The following is a 19,582-nucleotide window of genomic DNA, read 5'->3' as shown; positions in this document are numbered from 1 at the left end:
TAGCCCAGAAATAGAGCCCAATAGTCATCTGATCTTTGAGAAAGGAACAAAGGCAATTCAATGGGCAAAAAATAATCTCTTCAGCATCTGGACATCCATATGCCAAAAAATGAATCTAGACACTAACCTCACACCTTTTACAAATATTAACTCAAAATGGATCAGTATCCTAAATCTAAAACCCAAACTATAAAACTTCTAAAAGATAACATAGGAGAAAATATTTTAATTACTTAAGATTAAATCTTAAAATATTTAAATCATTTAAGATGTAGTACAGGGGCACCTGGGTGGCTCAGTCAGTTGAGCATCTGACTTCGGCCTAGGTCATGATCTTGTGGTCTGTGAGTTCAAGCCCCACATTGGGCTCTGTGCTGACAGCTCAGAGCCTGAAGCCTGCTTTGGATTCTGTGTCTCCTTCTCTCTCTGCCCCTCCCCTGCTCATGCTCTGTCTGTCTCTCTCTCTGTCAAAAATAAATAAACATGAAAAAAATTTTTTTAAAGATGTAGTACTAAAAACATGGTCCATGAAGAAAAAAATCATAATTCGTACTTCATTAAAATTAAAAACTTCTGCTCAGTGAAAGACAGTCAAGATAATGAGAAGACAAGCCACACACTGGGAGAAAATATTTGCACAACACATATGTGATCAAAGATTTGCATCCAACATATACAAAGAACACTTGAAACTTAACAGTAAGAAAACAAACAACCCAATTAAAAAGTGAACAAAAGATCTGAACATACATCTCACCAAAGAAGATACATAGATGGCAAATAAACACATGAAAGGATTTTCAACGTCATTTGAAAATGACGTTAGGGGATTACAGATTGAAACAATAATAAGATACCAGTACACACCTAGTGGAATGGTTAAAACTAAAAATACTGACAATATCAAAGGATGGCAAGGATGCGGAGCAACAGTAACTCTTATCTGTTGCTGGAGGGATCATGAATGGTACACCCACTTTTGGAGGCAGTTTTGTAATTCCTTACAAAGCTACACATAGGCTTATGATGTGATCTAGCAGTCACACTTCTAAGTATTTTCCCAATTTGTAGATTTATGTCCACACAAAAACCTGCAAATGAATTTTTATATCCTTTTCTTCATAATTGTCAAAAATTGGAAGGAACCAAGACGTTCTTCAGTAGGTGAATGGATCAGCAAATTGTGGTATATCTATACAATGGAATATTATTGAGCAATTAAGAAGAAATCAGCTTGAAAGCTATGGAGAGACATGGAGGAAACATATTAGATAAGAATGTTTGAGGAAACTGTATGATTCCAATTGTATGACATTTTATAAAAGGCAAAACTATAAAAACATTAAAAAGATCAGTGGTTACCAGGTTCAAGAGGGGAAAGAAGCAGAAACTCTGGATGAATAGGTAGAGCACAGGGGATTTTTAGGGCAGTGAAGTTATTTTGTTTGACGCTAATGGTGGCTACATGATGTTATGCATTTGGCAAAACCCATAGAACTGCACAACATAAGAGTGAATCTTAATGTATGCTGTGGGCTTCAGTTAATAATAATGTATCAATATTGGTTCATCAACTCTAACAAATGTATCACACTAATGCAAGATAATAATACAGAAAATCGTGTGCAAGAGGACAGGGGGTATATGGGGAGTCTCTGTAGTTTCTGTCTAATTTTTCCATAAACTTAAAACTAAAAGTTTTCAAAAAAAATTGTTTAAATAATCAAATGGAAATTCCAGATTTTAAAAAGTAATCAAAATGAAAAAATATTCTGAATGGATCAATAGCAGTTTTGAGGTGGTAGGAAAAAAGAATTTGTGAATTTGAAAATAGATCAGTAGACATAGTCCAATCTAAAGAGCAGATAGAAAAAAAGATTTAAGAAAAACAAAACCCAGTGACCTGTTATACCAACATACATATAGTGCAAAACCTAGGAAGAGACAAGAGAGTGAAACAGAAAATTAAAGGTCAATATTTCCCAACTTTGATGAAAACTACAATGAACCCCAAGTAGATGAGAGAGAGAGAGAGGAATATCAATCCACACCTTGATCTGTCATAGTCACCAAAAATGAAAAACTCTAAGATGAAGAGAAAACCTTGAAAACAGCAAGAGAAAAATAACTTACCACATACAGAAGACTGATGAAATGATTGACATATGACATTTGATCAGAAGCAGTTGAGACCAGAAATTAGTGGAATGACCTTCAAAGTACTGAAAGAAAAAAATATCAACCAAGAATTCTACACCTAGCAAAACTATCCTTCAAACTATTAGTTTAATAAAGACATTCCCAGATGATCAAAGACAAAAAATGCATTGTTCATAGACATGAATTATAAGACATGATAAAAACAAATTTTTTTCATCTCAGAAGAAATGACAGCCAATAGTAATTTAAATTCAAAGGAAAATATGAAGTAATCAAATATTCTTAATATGTATATAAAGACTTCAAATATTTCCTTTTTCTTTTAATTTATGTAAAAATCATAAAATTTTATGAAACAATAATTTAATGCTGTATTATTGGAATTATCACATATATACAGGCAATATATATGACAATAATGGTTCAAAGTTGGCAGGGAAGGTAAAGCTAGATTGAAGCAAAAGTGCTGTATTTTCCTGGAACTTAATCAGTATTAACCTGAAGCAGATTGTGATAAATTAAAATGAATACTGTAATCCATAGAACAGTCCCTAAGAAAATAACTCAAAAGTAAAGTTTAAAAATAATAAAAGAGTTAATAATAGTACACTAACACTTCTTAAACTTTAAAGATAGTAAAGGAGGAAAGTAGGAAGAAAAAATATATGAAACATTTAGAGAACAAATAATGGCAGGCATAATCCTAACCATATTAATAAATACACTAAATATGAGTGGACTAAACACTCTAATCACAGGGTAAAAAAAGTAAGGATCCAACTATATGCTGTACGTAAGAGACTTACTTTAGAATCTAAGACATAAATTGACTGAAAGTAAATGAATGAAGAAAGACAGACCATGCAAATAGTAACCATAAGAGATCTGAAGTGACTGTAGTCATAAAACACAAAGAAAACTTTAAGACAAAAATGGTACTAGAGAAAAAGATGATTATTTTATAGTAATAAAAGACTTGATCAGGAAGATCTAGAAATTACAAATGCATAAGCTTCTAACAACAAAAACCCAAAATACATGAAGCAAAAATTAGCAGATTAAAAGGAAAAAGAGACAAATTCATAATTATATTGGCAAATTTCAAAAAGAAATACAGTGGCATATTTCATGGGAAAAAGACAGATCACCCCAAAAATATTTGACTATGCCTGATATCTGAACAATAGTGGGAGACATAAACAGTATAACAATATCTTTAGAGACTTTAGGAAAAATAAGTGTCATTCTAGAATTTTGTACTCAGCAAATTATCTTTCAAGAAAAAGAATAAAAGCACTAAGTTAAAAAGAGAGAGGGCTCTAATAAATAAAATTAGAAATGAAATCAGAGACATTACAACCAACACCACAGAAATACCAAGGATCATAAGAGACTACCATGAATACTTATATACCAACAAATTTGGGCAACATAGAAGAAATGAATAAATTTTTAACAACCTTCCAAGACGAATCATGAAGAAATAGAAAATCTGGACGGACCAATTACTTGTAAGGCAATTGAATCAGTATTAAAACCCTCGTTACAAATAGAAGTCCAGGAACAGATGGCTTCATAGGTGAATTCGACCAAACATTAGAAGAAAAATTAATACCAGTCCTTCTCAAACTCTTCCAAAAAACAGATGAGGAGAGAACATTCCCAAACTCATTTTATGAGGCCAGCATTGCCCTGATACCAAAACCAGACAAGGTTACCATAAGAAAAAAAAAATTATAGAACAATGTCCCTGATGAACATAAATGCAAAAATCCTCAACACAATATTAGCAAACTAAATTTAACAACATATTAAAAGGCTCATACACTATGATAAAGTGGAATTTATACCAGGGATCCATAAATCAATCAATGTGACATACCACATTAACAAAATGAATGATAATAAAGATCATGTGGTCATCTCAATAGATGCAAAAAAATCATTTGATCAAATTGAACATCTTTCATGATAAAAAATTCTCAACAAATGGGGTATAGACAGAACATACCTCAACAAAATAAAGACCATATATGACAAAGCATCAGCTACTATCATACTCAGCAGTGAAAGCTGAAAATTTTTTCCTCTAAGATCAGAAATAAAACAGGAATAAACGTTCTAGTATTATTCAACATAATACTAGAAGTCCTAGACAGAGCAATTAGAAAAGAAAAAGAAAGAAAAGGCATCCAAATTGGAGAGAAATAAAACTGTCTCTATTTCAGATGACATGATATTTTGTGTCAAAAACCCTGAAGACTCCACCAAAAAACCTGTTAGAACTAACTAACAAATTCAGTAAAGTTACAGTATACAAATCAATTTTAAAAAATCTGTTGCAGGGGTGCCTGGGCCGTTCAGTTGGTTAAATATCCGACTCTTGGTTTCAGCTCAGGTCACGATCTCACAGTTGATGAGTTTGAACCCCACATTGGGCTCTGAGCTGCTGGTGCAAAGCCTGCTTGGGATTCTCTTTCTCTCCCTCTCTCTCTGCCCTTCCCCTACTCTGTCTCTGTCTCTCTCTCTCTCTCTAAACAAATAAACTTAAAAAATCTGTTGCATTTTTATACACTAAGAATGAACTATCAGAAAAAGAAATTAAGTAAATGATCCATTTACAATAGCATCAAAGGTAATATCAGGGCACCTGGGTGGCTCAATTGGGTTAAGTGTCCAACTCTTGATTTCAGCTCAGGTCATGATCTCACACTTCGTAGGATCGAGTCCTGCATCAGTAGCACTCTGTGCTAACAGTATAGAACCTGCTTGGGATTCTCTCTCTTCTCTCTCTGCCCCTCCCCCATGTGTGCTCTCTATCTCTCTCTCCCTGTCTCAAAATAAATAAACACTTAAAAAATTATCAAAAATAACATAAAAAATATTTAATGTTTGTGGATTAGAAGAATTAATATTATTACAATATCCACACCACCCAAAGCCATCTACAGATTCAGTGCAATCCCTATCAAAATTACAGTGGCATTTTTCACAGAAATAGAAAAAGCAACCCTGAAGTTTGTATGGAGTCACAAAAGACCCCAGATAGACATAGCAATCTTAAGAAAGAAGAACAAAGCTGAACAGTGGACTGCTGTCTAACACAATACACAAAAATCAACTCAAAATGGATTAAATGTGTGAATGTAAGATCTGAAACCATAAACATTCTAGAAGAAAACATGTAAATCCTTGACATTGGTCTTGGTTGTGATTTTTTGGATTTGACACCAAAAGCTAAGACAACAAAAGTATACAAGTGGGATTACAGCAAAAGAAATGTTTTTGCACAGCAAAGGAAACCACCAACAAAAAGAAAAGACAGCCTACTAAATGAGCAAAAATATTTGCAAATGATATATTTGATAAGAGATTAATATCCAAAATGTACCAAGACCTCATGCAACTCAATAACACACAAAACAATCTGATTTAAAAATGGGCAAATGATCTAAATAGAAATTTTTCTAAAGAAGATATACAGATGACTATCAGGTACAAGAAAATATGCTCAACTTCTTTAATCATGCAAATCAAAACCACATGAGGTGTCACTTTACATTTGTTAGAAAGGCTATTATCAAAAGACAAGAAATAACAAGCACAGAAAAAAATGCGGAGAAAAGAAAACCCCTGTATACCATTGGTAGGAATGTAAATTGGTGCTGCCAGGATGGAAACTAATGGAGATTCCTCAGAAAATTAAAGATATAACCACCACGTGATCCAGCCATTTTAATCCTGGATATTTATCCAATAAAATGAAAAGACTAACTCAAAAAAAATTCACCCCCTTGTCCAATGCAACATTATTTACAATAGCCAAAATATGGAAACAATTTAACATGTCCATCAGTGGATAAAGGGATAAGGAGGATCTGATATATACATATATATACACATATATACACATATACATATATAATATATATGTATACATATTATGTATGTATATTATATATGCATATTATATTGAATATTATATATGTATATGTACATATGTAATATGTATACATATACATATATAATATATATACAATATGTATATATATAATATCCCATTGTATGCATGTGTATATATATGTATACATTTATATGCATATACATATATATGTACATACATATACATATATATACATATATATACACACACACACACACACAATGGGATATTATTTGGCCATAAAAAAGAATGAAATCTTGCCACTTGCAACAGTATGGATGACCTTATGCTAAATTAAATAAATCAGACAGGAAAAGACAAATACCATATGATCTTACCTATAACTGAAATTTAAAAAACAAAAAAAACAAACACAAACACAAAACAAGTTCTTAGATACAGAGAAAAGATGGATGGGTGCCAGAGGTGGCGGGGGTGGGGATGTGGAGATGGGCAAAATTGGTGAAAGTTGTCAAATGGCACAAACTTTGAATTAAAAAATAAATCATAGGGATGTAATAAACAGTATAATGCCTATAGTTAATACTGTATTGCACATTTGAAAGTTGCTAAGAGAGTAAATCTTAAAAAGTTCTTATCATAGGGAAAAAATTCCATAGCTATGTATGGCAACAGATATTAACTAGACTTACTGTGGTATTCATTTTATAATATATAAAAATATAGAATTATTATATCATACACCTGAAACAAATATAATGTTATATGCCAATTATGTTTCAATTGTTTAAAATGATTGCGACGGTAAATTTTATGTTATGTATCTTTTGCCATAGTTAAAAATAAGTAATTTTGGGAGCAGCTGGGTTAAGCATCTGACTCGTGGCTTCAGCTCAGGTCATGATCTTGCAGTTTGTGAGACTGGGCCCCAAGTCAGGCTCTGCACTGACAGCATGGAGCCTACTTGGGATTCTCTCTCCCTCCCTCTGCCCCTGTCCCACTACCTGTCTCTCCCTCCCTTTAAAAAAAAAAATAATAAATGAACTTTAAAAATAAGTAATTCTTTAAAAATAGAAACAGAAAGAATAAGAGTAAAAGGAAGACTTTTATTCAAAATAATAAAAAACTTCAAACATATTCTATCAACAGGACCTCTCAAGGTTTACACTTTGCATATCTCAGAATGATAATTTGTGATACGAGAAGTAAGATTTGCTTCTTTTACCATGTGTGGTTTACTTCGGGAAGTTTGAAAGTCAATTATATTTCTATATGACAGCGACAAATAATATCAAAACTGGTATCATTCTCTATAGTACAATTAATCTAGGCTATCTGTGAATAGAGCGAAGATGCATAATATGAAACATGATTAACAGAATTTAAGTCTTAAATTAACATGGAAATCATCTAAATAAACCAACTGTAAACTGTTAAACTGACAATTACAATGATAATAATTTTAACTTGTAAGTTTTTTTTTTTTTTTTAAGGTCAAGGGATAAATTAAATCTTGGACCTCACTAGCATATAAGTAAGGAAAGGAGGATTGAAATAGTAATGTCTGGGGGTTTGCACTCGTTCTAAATAAAGGGAGGGGAAAACATTGGTTATTTTTAGAATTTCTAAAGATAAACATTAATGTCAAATGTATAAACATAAAAAATAGAATGCATATTCCTAAACTTATAGAAGAAAAAGTTACAAGAAAGGAGGAGAAAAATTGTAGGCAAAGAAAAAGGAAAAAAAAAAAAGTCAAGCTAAATAAGAAGGATAAAATATGAAAATAGAAATAAAATATGTCCTTAATCACAATCAGTATAAATAAACTGTTAATGTAATTTATTATATTAACAGCTTAAAGGGTAAATACCATATCCCAAAAGACTTAAAAATGAAAAGAAAAATTTGAAAAAGCACATGATAGGGGAGCCTGGGTGGCTCAGTGGGTTAAGCGTGGGACTCTTGATTTCAGCTCGGGGCATAGTCCCAGGGTTGGGGGATTGATCCCCATGTCTGGTTCCACACTGGGTGTGGAGACTGCTAAGATTATCTCTTTCTCTCCCTCTCCCCAACTTGTGCTCTCTCTTTCTTAAAAAAAAAAAAAAAAAAAAAAAGACATGATAAATTTCAGCAATCATTAATGGTCAAAACTTTTAACAAGGATTTAAAGGAGGAAATATATTTAAGCTGAAAAAAGAAATATCTACAAAAAACCTAAATCAAATATTTTAATGGGTGTTGAAATATTAAAAGAATTATCTGGGGCAGCTGAGTGGCTCAGTCAGTTAAGCATCCGACTTTGGCCCAAGTCATGATCTCATGGTTAGTGGGTTCAGGCCCCGTGTTGGGCTCTGTGCTGACAGCTCAGAGCCTGGAGCCTTCTTTAAATTCTGTGTCTCCCTCTCTATCTGTCCCTCCCCCGCCCTCTTTCTCTCTCTCCCTCCGTCAAAAATAATAAACATTAAAAAAATTAAAAAAGAATTATCTTTATATTGAAGAACAAGACCAAAACACCATTTCTTCTCAGCATTGCCTTAGTAGTGAGCTTAGCTATCACAGTAAGACAAGGCATAAGAATTATAGAGGGAGAAACAAAAACGTCATTATTTGCTGGCTATCTACCTAGAAAGTCCAAATGAATCCATATGTTATTAGAGTCAACAGGCAGTTTAGTAAAATTGCTACATGTAAGATCAAGCTACAAAGTTCGCTTTTAACACCAAATATAGTTGAGCAGGTGAGGAAACTGGCATTCTCATACTTTATTGAGTGCATAAAATTTTACAACCATTCAGGCAAACTAATTGTCAGCATCTGTGGAGCTAAATACAATAGTCTTTCAACATGAATATGTTAGCTGTAATATTTTTTATCAATGTATTGTATCAGATGGAAGCGGTTCCCTTTGGTTCTTAGTTTATTAAGATGTGTTACTATGAATGAGTGTTGACTTTAGTCAGATGGTTTTCCTGGTTCTATTGAGGTGGGTGATTACATGGTTTGTTTTTTTTGTTGTTGTTGTTGTTAGTCTGTTAAAATCGTGAATTACATCAGTTGATTTTCAAATGTTAGAGTAACTTCGCATTTCTCGGATGTATCTTTCATAGCCTTAATGTACTATCATTTTATATATTGCTAGATTTAAGTTGCTAACATTTTCTTAGAGACTTCTCCGTATATGTTCATGATACATTTTGATGCATAGTTTTCCTTTAATGTCGTGTAGTTTGGGTATCATAGTAATGTGGCCTCATAGAATGAGTTATGAAATATTACCTCTGCTTCCATTTTCTGGAAGACTGTGGGTAGCATTTGTGTTCTATTTTCCTTAAATATTTGGTATAATTCACCGATAAAGCCATCCCAGGCTGGAGTTTTCATCATGGTAAAGTTTCAAATCATCAATTGAGTTTTTGTGTTTTTTTTATATGTATGTGGGAATATTGTGTATCTCCTTGAGTGGGTTCTGGTAGTTTATGTCTTCAGAGCCATTTGTACATTTCATCTAGGTAGTTGAATTTGTTGGTATAAAGTTACTCATCACAGTTCCTTTCTATGGTGATGCCCTCTCATTCCCTGATATTGATAATCTGTGTAATTCTCCTGTTTTGTTGATTCGGCTGGCTAGACTCTTATAAATTTTATTGATCTTTTCATAGAATTAGCTTTTACTTATATTGATTTTTCTCTATTGCTTTTCTCTTACTATTTCATTGACTTTTGTTCTTTATTGTTTTTCTCCTTGTTCTTATGTTTTCTTTAACTTTTTTGAAGGTGGAGACTTAGATCGTTGTTTGAGACTTTTCTTATTTTCTGGCAAAATACCTGTAATATAAGCCTATCTAAATTCTATAATGCTACAACATTCCCTTTAAACTTGCCTTAGCAGCATCACTCAAGATTTTTAGGTCATATTTTCATTTTATCCAGTTCAAATTATTCGTATAATTTTCCTTGTTATTTCTTCTGTAAGTTATTTAGATGTTTATTGTTTAATATTCAAATGTTTGGGGATTTTTCAAATATCTTTCTGCTATTGATTTCTAATTTAATTCTGCTGTGATCAGAGAAAATACTCCATATATTTCCATAACTCTGTGCAGCACCTTCCTGTGATTTTTTTTTTTTTTTGCCCTGAAAATTATGCCTTTGCCTCCCTGAACTTTGAACTGTGTTTCTTAAACTCACAGACAGCCAGCCTCTGTGTGAGTGTCCCTTCTTTTCACTGTGGACCGGAAACTCTCCCAAACAGTAACCTAGGTCATTTGTTGTGCTTATCATATTTGTTTTTATTCTTCTAAAAATCAGTCTTCTGCAGTCTATTGTACAGTGTCTGAAAACCATTGGTTCATATATTTTGTCTATTTTCCTGAGTGTTTGGAAAAGGTAAATCTAATTCCTTTTATTCAGTGATTGCCAAGAAACAAGGTAGTAACTGTTTAAAGTCAATTGTGTTTCTACATAAGGCAACAAAACAAAAAATGTAACTTTAAAATGATATCTTAGTAGCAGAAACAAGATAAGGTACCTAGGAATCCATTTAAGAAAAGCCACGCAATTTGTAGAATATAAAACATGGCAAAAAATATATTCTATAATGCCTAAATAAATGGAGAAAAATAATCATGTTCATGAATATGAAGACTCAAATAGTGTAAATTTATTTGTAGATTTAACACAGTACAAATGAAAAAGAGTTTCCAGCTTTATTGAGATAAATCAACATATAAAATTGTGTAAGTTTAAGGTATACAATGTGTTCATTTGACAGACTTACGTATTGCAAAAAGTTATCACCACAGTATTTCCTTTGTTGTGCAGAGGCTTTGTAGATGATGCAGACTTGCTTATTTATTTTTGCCTTTGTTGCCTTTGCTTTTGGGATCAAATGCAAGGCCCATGCCAAGGAGCTTACAACCAGTTTTCTTCTAGGAGGTTTATGGTTGCAGGTCTTACATTCAAATCTTTAATCCATTTTGAGTTTATTTTTGTGTATGTTGTAAGATAGGAGTCCAGTTTCATTCTTTTGCTTTTGGCTGTCTCATTTTCCAAGAACCATTTATTAAAGAGATGGTCCTTTTCCCATTGTGTATTCTTAACTCCTTTTTCATAAGTTAATTGATCATATATATGTCAGTTTATTTCTGTGCTTTCTATTCTATTCCATTGATCCATGTGTCTGTTTTTATGTCAATATCGTATTGTTTTGATTACTACAGCTTTGTAACATAGTTTGAAATCGGGAGCATGATGCCTCCAGCTTTGTTCTTCTTTCTTAAGATTGCTTTGCCTATTTGGCATCTTGTGTGCCTCCATACAAACTTCAGGATCGTTTTTTTCTATTTCTGTGAAAAATGCCACTGTAATTTTGAGTGGGCATTTTGCACTAAATCTGAGATTGGTTTGGGTGATTTGGATATTTTGACAATATTAATTCTTCTAATCCATGGGCACAAAACATCTTTCTGTTTATTTGTATCTTCCTCTGTCTGTTTCATTAACGTCTTAATATTTTTCACTGTGTAGGTCTTTCACCTCCTTGGGTAAATTTATTCCTACATATTTTATCCTTTTTGATGCTATGATAAATGGGATTATTTTTTTAATTTCTTTTTCTGGTAGTTTAGTGATCGTGCATAGAAATCCAAATCCAATAGATTTTTTTTAATTGGTTTTGTATACTGCAACTTTACTGAATTCATTGATTAGTTCTAGCAGGTTTTGGTGCAATGTTTAGAATTCTCCACGTATGTAATATCATATTGTCTGAAATGGAGACAGTTTTACTTTCTTTCCAACTTGGATGGTTTCATTTCTTTTTCTTTTCTTTTTTTTTTTAATTTTTTTTTCAACGTTTTTTATTTATTTTTGGGACAGAGAGAGACAGAGCATGAACGGGGGAGGGGCAGAGAGAGAGGGAGACACAGAATTGGAAATAGGCTCCAGGCTCCGAGCCATCAGCCCAGAGCCTGACGCGGGGCTCGAACTCACGGACCGCGAGATCGTGACCTGGCTGAAGTCGGACGCTTAACCGACTGCGCTACCCAGGCGCCCCTCTTTTTCTTTTCTAATTGCTCTGTCTAGGACTTCCAGCACCATGTTGAATAAAAATGGAGAGAGTGGACATTCTGTTTTCTTTCTGATCTTATGGGAAAAGTTTTCAGCTTTTCACTGTTGAGCATGATAGTAGCTGAAGCTTTGTCATATATGGGCCTTTATTATGTTGAGGTACATTCTGTCTATATCCAGTTTATTGCAAATTGCTGTCATGAAAGGAAGTTGAATTTTGCCAAGCGCTTTTTCTGCATCTATTGAGATGATCATATGATTTTTACCCTTCGTTTTGTTAATGTGGTATGTCACATGGTTGATTTATAAATGCTGAACTATCTTTGTATCATCTGACTAAGTACCACTTGATCCTTTTAATGTATTATTGAATTAGGTTTGTTAATTTTTGTTTCTATGTTTAATGAAGGAATATTTGCCTAAGTTTTCTTTTCTTGTAGTGTCTTTGTCTGGTTTTAGTACAAGGATAATGATGGCCTTGTAAAATAAGACCCTCCCCTTCTTTTTAGAAGAGTGTAAGTTAAACTGGTATTAAGTCTTTTTCAAATGTTTCGTAGAATTTACCTATGAAGTTATCTGGTCCTGAACTTTTTCTTTGTTATGACCCATGAAAAATGTAATGGGGTTTTTGCTTTGTGTGGAACTTAGCATGATGTTTATAAAATTTGCATGTTAGGGCAGAGGTCTAAGAATACCCAAGATGCACCTTAAGAAGACCCATTGACCTAAGTGAAATAAGTCAGATGGAGAAAAACAAATCCCATATGGTTTCACTTATATGTGGAATCTGAAAAGCAAAACAAATGAATAAACCAACAAACAAAAAGCAAAATCAGACCTATAAATAGAGAGAACAAACCAATGGTTGCCAGAGGGGAAGGCAGCGGGGATATGGTCAACATGGGTTAAAGGGAGTGGCACACGCAGGCTTCCATGTATGAAATGAATAAGTCAGGAGAATGAAAGGCCCAGCATAGGGAAAATAGCCCATGGTATTGTAATAGGGTTGCATGGTGACAAATGGTAGCTGCCCTTGTGGTGAGCACAGCATAACATATAGAGTTGTTGAATCACTATGTTGTACAGCTGAAACTAATGTAACATTGTGTGTCAACTATCCTCAGATTAAAAAAAGACTCATTGCTCAGTGAGATGTCGTGGTTTATAATGAGTCAGATTTGAACAATCTCTGTGGATAGACTGAGTTTATCAAGGGATCTAGATACCTATGATTTATTTATCTGATCCTCAGTTTTCTCATCCATGTAATGATAGTGCCCACTTTGCAGGGTAATGATGAGGAATAAAATGGTTACCATGTGAAAAGTGCTTAGAACAGTATCTGGCATGTCAGTGTGTATTAGCTATTTTTATTATGATTTAGCTCGGATTAAGACAGCCCAGCACAGAGATAGATAAATAAATTTAGAAAATGTTCCAGAACCCATTAAAGACTCACACAAAAATGGAAACTAATAAATGACAAAGCTGATTCTTCAGATCATGGCAAAAAAGTGGATTGTGGTGTGATGTAATTTACTGATTGATTATCCATATGGACAAAATGAAAACATATCCTTTTCTCACACCGAAGACAAACAAATGTTCAACAACTGCAGAACGTGATATGCTTTTTCATTGCAATATATTCATGTCATGGACCCCTATGCAAAGTGAAAGTGAGTGAATTACAGTATATCAGATACATACATATATAAATTCCAAGAAAAATAATGCTGAACTCAAAAGAAAGTCACAGAAGAGCAAATTCTATTTGAAGTCATTGACATAATATAAAAATAGAACTAAGCAATATATTGTTTAGACATATATACACACTTGTAAAACTGAAGAAAAACAAATAAATCATTGAAACTAAGTCTAAGGAAGCTGTCACATCAAGGTTCAAGGGTCATGTGGCCAATTGGAAGCATGTAGAAGACTTCAGATTTTTCAAAGGTGGTGTTTTGTTTCTAGATCATGGCAATGGGTACAGGTGTGTTCTGGTACTATTTTGATTTATACACTTTAGTATATAGCCTCTTTATGTTTGCTGTACTTAAAATTTATTTTCAATTATCCGAGGAGTACCAAAAAATCTAAATATCACTTTTGGCATTGTCAATAATTTTTTGCTTCCATCAATAAGTATTACATTTGTTATTTTAAAATTGCCTTAACCTAAAAAAATATTCTAAGTTATAAATTTCCCATGAAGAGCCTTCCTAGAAAGCAAGCTTTCAGTGGGGTAAAATTAGGGGTCTCCTGAGGACATAAAAAGAGATGTCAAGGAAGAAGCAGGAAGTGAAGGGAGCCCAGGGCTATGAAGTGACATTACAATATAATGGAAGATAAACTTGCATTTCTCGGTTTTCTTAACTGCCCATAAGTGGATACACTTTTTTTGTCTATGAATTGTTTTAGGGAGGAAAAGAATTATCTGAATAATCCTTCCTTCAAATGAAGATGGAAGGTATTTCACAAAGAGATCTTTAGAGCCTCATCTGGTTTTGTAAATTAGAAGTGTTAAAAGGGGAAAACACCAAACTTCTCTTTAAGACATATGCTGCTCTGTTGTCTACATAAATATCTATATTGCCTTGTTTGAGAACATGAGTCTGCAGAGATATGAAGGTTATAGACTGTTCTCGCTCAGCATGGAGTAAATTCTTCCTTTCATTCACTCTAAAGAGTATTCAGAGTCTGGTGTGAACTTTTGCTTCATAAAAACAAGTAGAGGATGTGCAATGGGTCTTTAGAAAAAACGGAACACTCTTCAACAGGAACTTCTATTAAATAATTCCCTGCAAATTTTGAAAATAGGGAACAAGGGATAGGCTAAGAAGGATTCTGAAGCCGTGGGGGGAAATTCGTTCCCCATTTTGAGGAGAGTTTGCTGTGCCTTTCAAAGAAAAAGAGATGCTCTTCAGGGAAAGTGAAAAGTCTATGCCAGAGAACCAAAGAGCCAGGAAACAAGTTCCGGAAAGGTAGCTTCATAGTCTTTTTGAGATGAATCCATCTCTAGCCTTTCTTGCTCATCGCTATTAGAATGATAGCTTGCATTCATCTTTTAAGACTGTTGGGGAGAGAGAATGTAATTAAATTCCCTTACAAGGGTTGTGTATCATCTGCTTTGCAATGTAGCTGATGTGACAGCACAAGGAGTCATGTCGGGTCTACTAGGCAGCCGTGGTTAGGCCGCAGTGACAAAATCACATCTCTCCTCTAGTAGCAGAAGGACTCTGGACATCTCCTTAAATCTAGCTTGTGGAAATTTTTTTTTTTTTTTTTTTTGCATTGCCCAAGCTACAGAATGTTGGAGAGAAGGAGAAGGTAAACCAACATCTAACCCTAGGTTCACAAGGGGAAAATAAAGTATCCACTGTTACCAATATGAATTTGAATTCTTTTTCTTGCAAGAAAATATACATAATATTAAATTTACCATTCTGACCATTTTCAGATGTATAATTCTGTGGCATTAAAATGCATTCACATTCTTGTGGAACTATCACCACCAGCCATCTGCAGAACTTTTTCACTTCCTCTGCTGAAACTCTTCACTCATTAAATTCTCACCTCCATCCCACCCTTCCTCCAGCCCCAGTGCTCTTTCTTTCTCTGTGTATTTGACTACTCTTGGTACCTCATGTAAGTGGGATCGTGTAATATTTGCCCATTTCTGACTGCTTATTTTACTTAGCAGAATATCCTCAAGGTTCAGTCATGTTATAGTGTATGTCAGATATTTCCCTCCTTTGTAAAGGCTGAGGAATATTCCATTATTATTATACACATACGCCACATTTTGTTTACCCATTCATCTATCACTGAACACTTGGGTCGCTTCCACCTTTTGGCTACTGTGAATAATAAATTGCTGTGAACCTGTGTGTGCAGGTATCTGCTCAAGTTCCTGCTTTCATTTCTTTTGGGTATATCCTCAGAAATGGAATTGCTGAATCATATGGTAAATCTATGTTTATTTTATTTTTTTTTAATTTTTTTTAACATTTATTTATTTTTGAGACAGAGAAAGACAGAGCATGAACGGGGGAGGGTCAGAGAGAGAGGGAGACACAGAATCTGAAACAGGCTCCAGGCTCTGAGCAGTCAGCCCAGAGCCCGACGCGGGGCTTGAACTCACAGACCGTGAGATCATGACCTGAGCAGAAGTCGGACGCTTAACCGACTGAGCCACCCAGGCGCCCCTGGTAAATCTATGTTTAATACTTTGAGGAACCACCAACACCATATGGCACAGTTGGCTGCAAGATTTTGTATTCCCACCAAGAGGGCACAAAGATTTCAGTTTCTCTACGTCTTTGCCGATACTTAGTATTTTCTGATTTTGTTTTGTTTTTGTTTCTGCTTATCATAATTATCCTAATGGGTTGTGAGGTGGTTTCTCACTGCGGTGGTTTTGATTTACATTTTCCTAATGATTAGTGATGTTGCATCTTTTTTATTTGCTTAGAGCCTTTAATTTTTCAAGCTGTGTGATCTCATATTCAAAGAAAATTTTGAATATAATAATAATTTCACTACCTTTTTGTATAAATTTTGTGTAAATTCACTGTGGTTTTAACAAAGAGAAAAAGGAAATGTATTCTTTAAACGCTTTTGAAACCAACATTTGTGCTGCCTTTGTGGGTGGATCATATGACCTTCACCATGTTGAGTGGACACACTTTCTCTTAACTCATCCTTTATCAAAAGTTAATTGAACAGAACCCTACCATGTTATTTTATCTCTATATTTTGATGAAATATTATTAACAAACTTTTTAAAAAGTTAATTGAACATGTAGAATTTCCCCAGAAGGTTTAGCACACTGTTAGCTTGACCCAATTTGGCTCTTTCACATCATGGTTAGTTTTTACCCCCCCCCCCCTCCTGCCACTAACTCAAAGCCTGTGGGAACCAGAAAGGGATCTCAGAAAAGCATCACATGTCTATTGAGCTAAATGTCATGTCATAATTACACAGGTGCCTCAGAGTTCTGAAATAGCCTTTTCTTACTTTTTTTCTATTTTAAAGTTTGGCTTTTATTAACCTTGAAAATTCAATATGGTGGATGGTTTATACGAATTAAGAACCTGAGCAAGATAATTTGAAATTATATAAATGAAGCTCTGTCACCTTTTTAAGTTACAGCAAGAGAATTCATAAGCTCATCCCCTTGTCTAGTAATCATTGTGATGTTGCTTCCCTCCCAGAAGTCTTCAGTTTTCTCTGTTGTTTTCCTTCACAGAACTATGTAGGTCTAATTAGGATTCTTTTAAAAGGAAGGGGGTGGGGGAAGTCTGCTATCAGCATCACCTCATTTGCAGTTTGGAGTGAGTAAAAGGCACTAATTAGAATCACAGGTATTTAAAACTCTGCAGGTAAATCTGAACACACCATTATTACTAAGTTAGTCAGAAGAATGGCTTTTAGATTGTCCAGTGTTTTCGAGTTGTTCTGCTTTTTAAGTTAGACCTTCAATACTATCACTGAAGGCCAGCCTAATAAGAAATGGATTCTCTTTACTTCAGGATTCTACTCTTAAATATGAAATTTTAACTTGCACTTAGAGCTGATATAATTCTTAAAATAGAACATGGAAACCTTCTGTGACTACAAAATTCCAGCCTCCGTCACACAACCTGGCTGTCTCACACGTTTTTTGTACAACTTTTTAAAACTGTTTCCAAATCTACCGTTGTTTCAGATAAGTCATTCAGTCTTCTATGTATGGGAGTGTTTTGCAATAAAAACCACAGAAATTCTTCTTGGCATTGACAATCATATAATTTTGAGACTCTTTTACAATCTAGAAGTGCAGATGGGTGACATCATGGTGTAAAAGCAACTTTTATTGGACTCATAAGAAATGCCTTTTAAAGGATTCTTAGAAATTAGAGTTGTTAAACCAAGAAATCTTTGCAGCATTTAACCAGGAAATTGAGGAATCTCAACTTACAAGCCTTTGTCTTGAATCTGCGAAGCATGAAAAATTTTACAAGTAACGTTCAGAGCACAGATTTGGTTACCCTTGTGCTCTAACTATGCCTCCCTCCATGTGGCAATCTATATAGGTTAATATTGGTACAAAAAATGGCAAAACATGATCTAATCCAGCTAGCCAAAGAGGTGGTTGCTACTCCTATCCTCCTGTATTTTGCAATTAAGTTAGAATCAATATTGGCTGTTCATAAAGTCCATCTGAGACTCTCCTCAAGTCCCAGAATGTGATGTTAGGTTCAAATAGTAGAGTGAGGTAATATGAGAAAAGGATCACGTCTATATTTGGAGCCAGAAGGTGAAGTGCACTCATCTAGACATAGAGGAAGGCAAAGAATCCAGACGGTAGGTTTTAGTCAAGGAGACAGGAATTTTAGTCAAGGAGACAGGAATCAGAATGATACTTTCATTCACAAATGTTTAATTAGTTGCTATAGCGCAGGGATCAACAAGCTATGGTTAGCTTTCTCTGAGCAGCTATTTTTGTAAATAAAGTTTTATTGGAACACAGCCTTGCCCAATCGTTTGTGCTTTGTTTGTGGCTGCTTTCACATTCCGTTTAGCAAAGTTGAAGAGTTGCAACAGGGATCATATGGCCCATAAAGCTGAAAATACTTACTGGCTGGCCCCTTACAGAAGAAGTTTGCTGATCACAGCTGTGGAAGATTTTGCTAGGATACCAAAGCATTATTTAGTCAGGACAAGTAAGAAAAGTGGTCACTGACCACCATGCAAATCACTACCTTTAATTCACGTGTCATTTTACAACTGTCCAAGTGCGTTCATATTTATTACCTCACTTGATTGTTACAATAAACAGCAGGTACCACGACACCTTCTTCAACGTGATTTGGCCTTGGGGGGTAAAGTGTCTTCTCTGTGGTTACAGAACAAATTGGGGTATCTATTCCTAGGAGTATGCGCAAGATGAGTTTAGAAGGCAGACGGATGTTACCAACTTCTTTGCTTGAGACCTGGCCAGAAAGCAAGATCAGGAGGCAGGGATGGAAAGGGCCAAGAGGCCTGGGAGACGCTGAGGCTTAGCCACCTGTACTCCTCAGGAGGGTAATGGTACCATTGTCAAGCTCTTTCACTGACATCCATGGCTTGTGGGTTCCATGTGCAAGTGCTCGCTCACACCCTCCAGACTGCCAGTCTCTCCATCTGCTCCCCAACATGGGATGTTGTGGTTCTAGGTTGGAACTGCTTATCCCCATGACACTAAACTCAGTGTCATGATCCCCATGACACTAAACTCAGACACGCCTCCTGTTCCCGGCTCTTGTAGATGTAGGGTTGCGGTGCAGTGGGGGTCTGGCACATGACATCTGAGAGGCAGAAGCACTTTTCCCAGGTACCTCTGTGACTGAACGATCACTGACTATTCACACTCAGTGCGTAATGTGGATTTGCAGCCAGACTTTTTGATTTCTGGAGAA

The sequence above is a fragment of the Neofelis nebulosa genome, chromosome 8 (genome assembly GCF_028018385.1).
Source record: "Neofelis nebulosa isolate mNeoNeb1 chromosome 8, mNeoNeb1.pri, whole genome shotgun sequence".
NCBI lineage: Eukaryota > Metazoa > Chordata > Mammalia > Carnivora > Felidae > Neofelis > Neofelis nebulosa.
The sequence above is the reverse complement of the archived record's forward strand: the minus strand, read 5'-3'. Positions refer to the sequence as shown.